Below are 7,223 nucleotides of genomic sequence, written 5' to 3' on the forward strand. Positions count from 1 at the left end.
TCTGTTACAGACGCGTTTTATTATTTTTTTATGATTTGTCACCGCTGCCAACTTGCTGTGTCATTTTGCTTATTGTATTTCTTTTTGCACATTTTGCACTTTCTACACTTGGTGATGTCACAGAAGGAACGGGATGCGCGCTCTGACCTGCGCGAACTACGTTCCGATATGAAACAAATGAAAGAAGGACTTGAATTCATGGAAAAGCAATTTGAAACAATGAAGCAACAGTGAATGGATGGGCGCACCGAGAGAGAAAGCTTAAGGAAGCAAAATGACAGGCTGAAGGCTAAATGCAGTGAAAATGAGTCAATCATTGTAGAGCTGCAGAAGGGAGTTGTTCAGGGTGAGCAGTAGTCTCGCAGGTCGAATGTGGAAATAAAAGGGATCGTTGAGAAGCAGAATGAAAACATCATTGATCTTGTAGGCCAGATTGGTGGTGTCGTTGGCGAACCCATTTCTGCTGGCGATATAGAAGTGTGCCACCGAGTACCGACTCGTGAGCAGGGCAGGACGAACGTTATTGTTCAGTTTAAAAGCAAGCAGAAACGCGACCAAGTCGTCGAGAAAGCCCGCAAGAGCCGCATTCGGAATCGTGACGTAGGAATCTCCAGCGAAGGCCAAATCTTCGTGAATGAGCATTTCTGTCCGACACTGAAGCGGCTGCTCGCACAGGCAATTGCAAAAAAATAAAAAATACGGGAGAATCAGTGGCAGTTTGTGTGTACTAAGAATGGGAAGATTTTCGCACGCGAGACACAGTCCAGTCAGGTGGTGCGCATTGAAACAGATTCTGACCTCGTCAAGAGAGAGAGAGAAAATAATGCAGAGAAAGGCAGGGAGGTTAACCAGAGGTAGTTCCGGTTGGCTACCCTGCGCAGGGGGAAGGGTTAAGAGGGTTAAAAAGAGAAACGTAGTAGAAGGGGGAGATAGAAAGGTAGACAAGCACGAACAAAGCGCGTACACTACAGAGCGGTAAGGGACGGCATTCTTACCTCCGTATTCATAAATGCAACTTAACTTGAAGCTCATGCTTGACTTGATATAAATGACGCCTGGTGCGAACATGCCGAAGATGCTCATTGCGTTTCATTTGGTGCGTAGATCACAGGCGTCATTTAAATCAAGTCAAGCATGGTCTTCGAATTAAGATGTATTTCTGAATACCGGGGTTAGAGTCTGTCGTGAAGCCCCGTAGACCGCAAGAACCTTACCAGCGTGAGTAAGGCCTTCAACGCGGACGTTCTTTCGGAGCATTGGCCTAGAGCTTTTAGTTCTGAAAGTGGACGATTGTCCAACTGGTCCAGTACACTGCACATCACTTGTCTCTCAGCACTGTATCGCGGGCAGACACAGATAATGTGTGCGAGCGTCTCGTCTATGTTACATGTGGCGCACGTGGGGCTGTTGGCCATTCCTATGCCTCGTCAAGATTGCGTAGGGTACTTATGCTTATAATCTGTGTTACGTTTTCTTGTACACGCAAGGCTGAATGAAGAGTTTTGTCTGCCATGTGAACTTAAACTTCCGGCGCAGTCGCAGGGCATTTTCACTGCCATTCACCTCAATGTACGTTCCGGCGCCACCAAGCTCGATGAGTTAAGCACATTTTTAATGAATGCAGATTCATGTTCGATGTGATAATGTTGACTGAAACGTGGTATCACGAAGGAAGCGACATGTTAAATATGATTGAATACAATCATTATTTTATCAATCGAATTGGTCGCCATAGTGGCGGAGTGGCAATGCATGTGCAAAAAAAAAACACAGGCTCTGCGACATAATCCCGGAATTTACGTGCATTACTGCCGACTATGAAGTGCTTTGCATAAAGAGCAATATGAACATGTACGTGGCGTTTTACCGCCCACCGTCTGGTGATATGAGTGTATTCCTGGAATTTATTGAGGAGATGTTAGAATACTCAACAATTCACCAGTATAACACTCTAATAGGTGGCGACTTTAACATAAACCTTCTGAAGGATAATTTGACCTCCCGGGAATTCCTTAACAAGCTTTACGCTTGTGGCTACAATAACGTCATTACTACGTCAACATGCGTAACGACAACTTGCCAGTCCATACTAGAGTTGTTTATCGTCAGCATAGACACTGATGTAAGCGCAGCTGGCACGGTATGCGCCTGCGTAAGTGACCACTTTCCTGTCTTTATTGCTTTTCCTAAAGCTACTGAAAATGAAATAAATTGCCAGGATATCGTTAAACATAAATGTATGTCTAGCAGAAATATGACTTCATTCCGCATGCGTATGCTGAGGTAAGATTGGTCTTCTGTTTACGATAAGCTAGACCCAAATGAGAGCTATCGTGAATTTTTATCTATATTCACTAGTCATTACAACACATCTTTTCCATACGTAAGCAACAAAGCTAACAGAAAAAGAAGAAAACCTTGGGTAGGGCGCGAGCATATCAATATGATCAAGAAAAAAGGTCGCCTTTTTAAGAAGTTTTTGCGCACACGCGATATTAAGGAATAAAAGGCCTTTAAAACTTACACAAACAAACTAACTGCCGCGATGAAAAAGGCAAAGGCCTCCTACTATAACCACATGTTTTCTGACATCTGTCGACTGCGCCCAAACCAAGTTTGGAAAGCCATCAATCAGGCACTGAACCGCAAAGCGGGTCAGAATACATTAACGGAAATAACCATTAACGGGAACAAACTTTCCGGCGTGCATCTAGCCGAACACTTCAGTGAGCACTTTGCTAATGCGGTGCAATCACTGGAAAGCATTCCTCATACTAACAATAATTACCATAATACTGACACAATTTTTCTCGCACCTACAGATGAAGCAGAAATAGTATGCACATTTCTTTCTCTAAAAAACAGTAAAGCTGTCGATGTCGATGGATTTCAGGTAGAGGCGATTAACCACGTAATTGACCTCATTGCTCCTTGTTTAATCTACGTGTTTAATGTAATCTTTCAGTCTGGCTGTTTCCCAAACCTCATGAAAATCTCAAAAGTTTCTGTAACAGTTAAAGGTGGAGATAATAATGATGCTAATAACTACCGACCAATTTCTATAATTGCTGTATTCTCCAAGGGGTTAGAGAAGATAATATTCTGCCGCGTAAATAGTTTCTTCAACAAACACAATGTGCTTTCGGAGTATCAGCATGGTTTTCAACGTGGTAAATCTACACGGACTGCACTTTAAGCTCAAAAAGAACTGATAATTAATAACATCGAAGAAAGAACGCTTACGCTGGGCGTTTTCATTGACTATAGCAAAGCCTTCGATACCCTAAACCATTACATCTTGCTCGGGAAATTAAGTGCTTATGGGGTACGTGGTGTAGCTAATTCACTATTTAGTTCGTATCTGTCTGAGAGAAAACAATGCGTCTCAATTGCTAACTGTTTTTCTTCTTCTGAAACCATTTCTTGTGGCGTACCTCAAGGAAGCATTTTAGGACCAATGCTCTTCAATATCTACATAAATGATATCGTTAAGATAAACAATGACGCCTCATTCCTGCTCTATGCGGATTACACTAGTATTTTTATTTCTGGACAAGATCCAACTGAAATTGTTGCGAGAACTCAAAGTGTACTTTCGGATGTGCTGCAATGGTTTACAGCTAATGTCCTACGAATGAATGCGACAAAAACAAAAGCTCTGTTTTTCAGATCCCGAGGCACTGAAGTCAACGTCAACCAATCATTAACGCTTGAGGGAATACCCGTCGAAATAGTGGAGAAACATAAACTTCTGGGCGTGACTTTTCTGCTCATATGACATGGACGTGTCATATTGAATCACTAACTAAATCGTTATCGCGTGCGGCTGGTGTTCTGTCACGATGTAGGCACTTTCTTCTAGAAAATGCTAAACTTCAGATTTATCATGCTGTTTTCTTCCCATATAAATTACTGCCTGTTAGTCTGGGGCACCACAACCTTTAGTAACATAAATACAATTCACCTATTGCAGAAAAGAGCACTTCGATATATTGCAAACGTCCCGCGCAATAGTTCTACAGTTGCATTGTTTACCCGCTATAAAATATTCAGTGTGAAACGCATGTTCGATTTTCGTTTAATGTATGCTTATTTCTTATCAAACGAACGATTCAAAGTTTTTATCAAAGATTTATCTAATATAAGCATGCATCACACTGATTCACGCACCCGCAGCACCGACAAGTGGCTTGTTCCTCACGACCTATTTTTTGCAGTCTCCTAGATTCACACTGCCGTCCCTACTTAATAATAATGAAGAGAAAGACGCCAACTTTTCTACGTTTACAAAAAAAAATAAATGCATGAAACTTTTTCTAACTCTTGTCTAATGTCTTTTGTACCGCCCGAACATGATGAAGTATGTTTCATCATTCCTTGTAACACGTTTATTTTCGTCATTTTATGATGTGTGCTCACGTGAACATTGAATACTTCAACTATAATGTACAACTGTTCTGGAGTGTACTTATATATTGACATTATTTGTTCTATTGTTCCGATGTTGTATTTGCACAGCCTCTTCTTAATTTTTTCTGAACTGCATTTTTTACTTGATTATTGTAAATTTGTTGTTGAACGTATGAATCGTAATACCGCTGTCATGTACGTGGGCCTTTAGGTATTTTCAAGTGGTGTTACTACCGCTTTTCGCCTACGGGACCCCCAACTGTCGTTGGAAATAAAGATTTCATTGACTGATTGATTGTTTGATTGATTGACCGTTAATGGGCCACTAAAGCGGTTCAGACAAATTTTGTAGACGTGTCCTCTCTAGCCATGCTGTTCCACCTCAACTCGCTCACCGAGCCATCGTGGCTAATCTCCGCCTTCACTGGTTTTTCGTCACGATGCGACGTCACATCGTCCACTTCTGGTAGCCGCTTGGCCGTCGATCCCAAGCGAGAGCTATTGAAGCAGCGTTCGTTGCGAGCATGCTGTCGCAGCGCCGAACGTGTCTGGTATTTTGTTAAGCACACACTAGCGGAACGTTTTGACTGAACGGTGGAAGCATAAACTCAAGTAGATGAACGAACTGATGAACCGTAGACGTACGTCAGCAGCCTGATCGGTCTCCACGGTCCAGCCACCCGCTGGTGCAGAGCTTAACCAGCCAAAGAGCTGATATTGCTCTAACCAAGTGTAAAACATTTTAAACATTTACAAAAACAACGTATAAACAACTACACGCCTGCGAAAAATTTACACCAGCAGCAAAGAAGAATACATTTTGTTACTGCTACTGTGTGGCTGCACCGTGCAGACCATTCACCTTTGCGCTTCTATTCATCCTCTGAAACGACATGCAAGGGGACACGGCGAAGTCCTGTCCCCTTTGCGGTTGCATTTACCCTAATACCGGACTCACGATACGCTATTGCGTATGTAATCTTCCGGTGTAATGTGACGGCCGCAATCGCGCAAATCCTGGCGCCGATCGGATAGCGGCAGTCCGATGCACTGCAGTCAGTCCGCTCGTCTACTTGCTTACAGAGGGACACGATGTCGCAGCTTGACATATTGCCAGCCACTACATTTGCAGTCCAACACGCAACAAAGTCGAATAATAGCGCTCGCGAAAAGACAGACCGACACTGACGGCGGAGTTCTCGTCAAAGTCGGAGCACGTTGTAACACAAGCAGACGACACTTGCTGGGTACAGGAAGTGCTTGAGTGTACTGAAAAAGTTTTCTTGTGCATTCCCTTTATGTTACTTTCCTTTAATAAAAAGAAAGTAACTAACATTCCAACTATTACGAACATCATTTGGTTACCGTAAAGTTGGAAAAATTATCGGTCACGCGCCCTGGTCAGCCAATCGGATAGCCCGCCCCCCTGACGTCATTGGGGTGATTTGCATAGTATGGGTAGGGGTGGCTTAAAATTCCTCCGCGCAGTGTGCTACGATCGGCAGGAATGTGCATTTTTAAAATCTTATAATACATCACACGCTTTACGCGGAGCACTTATACGCGTGAAATAATGATCAGAAGGACCTACTCTAACGACTGAGTGCGTTTGTAGAAAACTGTCAAAATCGTTTCACGGTCCCTTTAACTTGTCCCAAAACCTAAGTGCACGTGCGTTTTCTATTTCGCCCCCGTCGCAATGCGGCTGCCGCGGTTGTGATCTAATCCACGACCTCTAGGAATGCAATAGCAGCAAAGCTACCCCGGCGGGCACGGAAATGTTCATTTAACTGTCGACTGCTTCGCTGGTGTTGCCTGGACGGTGCAGCAGTGGCGTAGCAACAGCGGGGGCCGGGGGGCCGTAGGCCTCGGGTTCAAGGGGCCAGTGGTGAGGGGGATGTCATATACGTCTGAAGACAACCCTCTTTCCGCCGGCTGCACCCCGGGGGGGGGGGAGGTGACAGAAGACCTATGGGCCGCGGGTGCCAGACGTCCTAGCTACGCCACTGCATTGCAGTGCGCTTTAATTAATGCTCTTTGCTGCTGCGTGCCCTGCGTAGTTTGTCCGCTTGAGACTTGCTGTACCGTACCTTGAACCAAAGCTTATCCAGCTCGTATAGTAGTAGGGTTTGCTTGAATCCCATCAGGATCTCAACTGCCTCTTGTCTTCCCTCCACACTACAGATCTACCTACGTCTCCTCTGGACTCGCACCTTAGTAGGAAAGGAAGCGCTGCAGCTGCAGATTCTGAGGGTAGTCACGCATAATTACAGCTATCAAGAGGTGGGGGGAAAACTAGCTTTTAGCGTCGCGTTTCTACGCCGACTCGCTCCTGTCATGTATGCACACCCAGTGACCCACCCCCACCACCCACTACGCGGTGTGCTTCACTGTAAAACACTGCTGGCAATGCCGCGCGCTTCTATTCTCGCGGCGTGCGGCTTTCTCGCATAACTTTAGAGCGAACGTGGCTGACTGTGTTGCAAAAGTCTTTCGCGACCGCCATGTTGACCCGTGAAAATTCATGCACGAAGGCGGCCGCCCCATCGTCGTTGCAATGTCGCGAGTAATGGCTTCTGCAATTGCCTTAGCTGCGCGCTAGGACCTGCTCGTAAGAGCGCCACAGCAAGGAATCATAAGGGCGGGACAAAGCCGATAGAGAGACTGCAAAGGGGTCTGTAGCATTAGCATGCAGGCGCAGACACTGCGCATCGCACCTATCATTTACAGCGAGGACTTGTTGCGCCACTGATGGGCGTAAATTATGGTAGCGCAGAACCGCTGCTTTTGCAGGTCCTGATATAGTAACGTGC

This window comes from Dermacentor albipictus, unplaced genomic scaffold (genome assembly GCF_038994185.2).
Source record: "Dermacentor albipictus isolate Rhodes 1998 colony unplaced genomic scaffold, USDA_Dalb.pri_finalv2 scaffold_39, whole genome shotgun sequence".
Lineage (NCBI taxonomy): Eukaryota > Metazoa > Arthropoda > Arachnida > Ixodida > Ixodidae > Dermacentor > Dermacentor albipictus.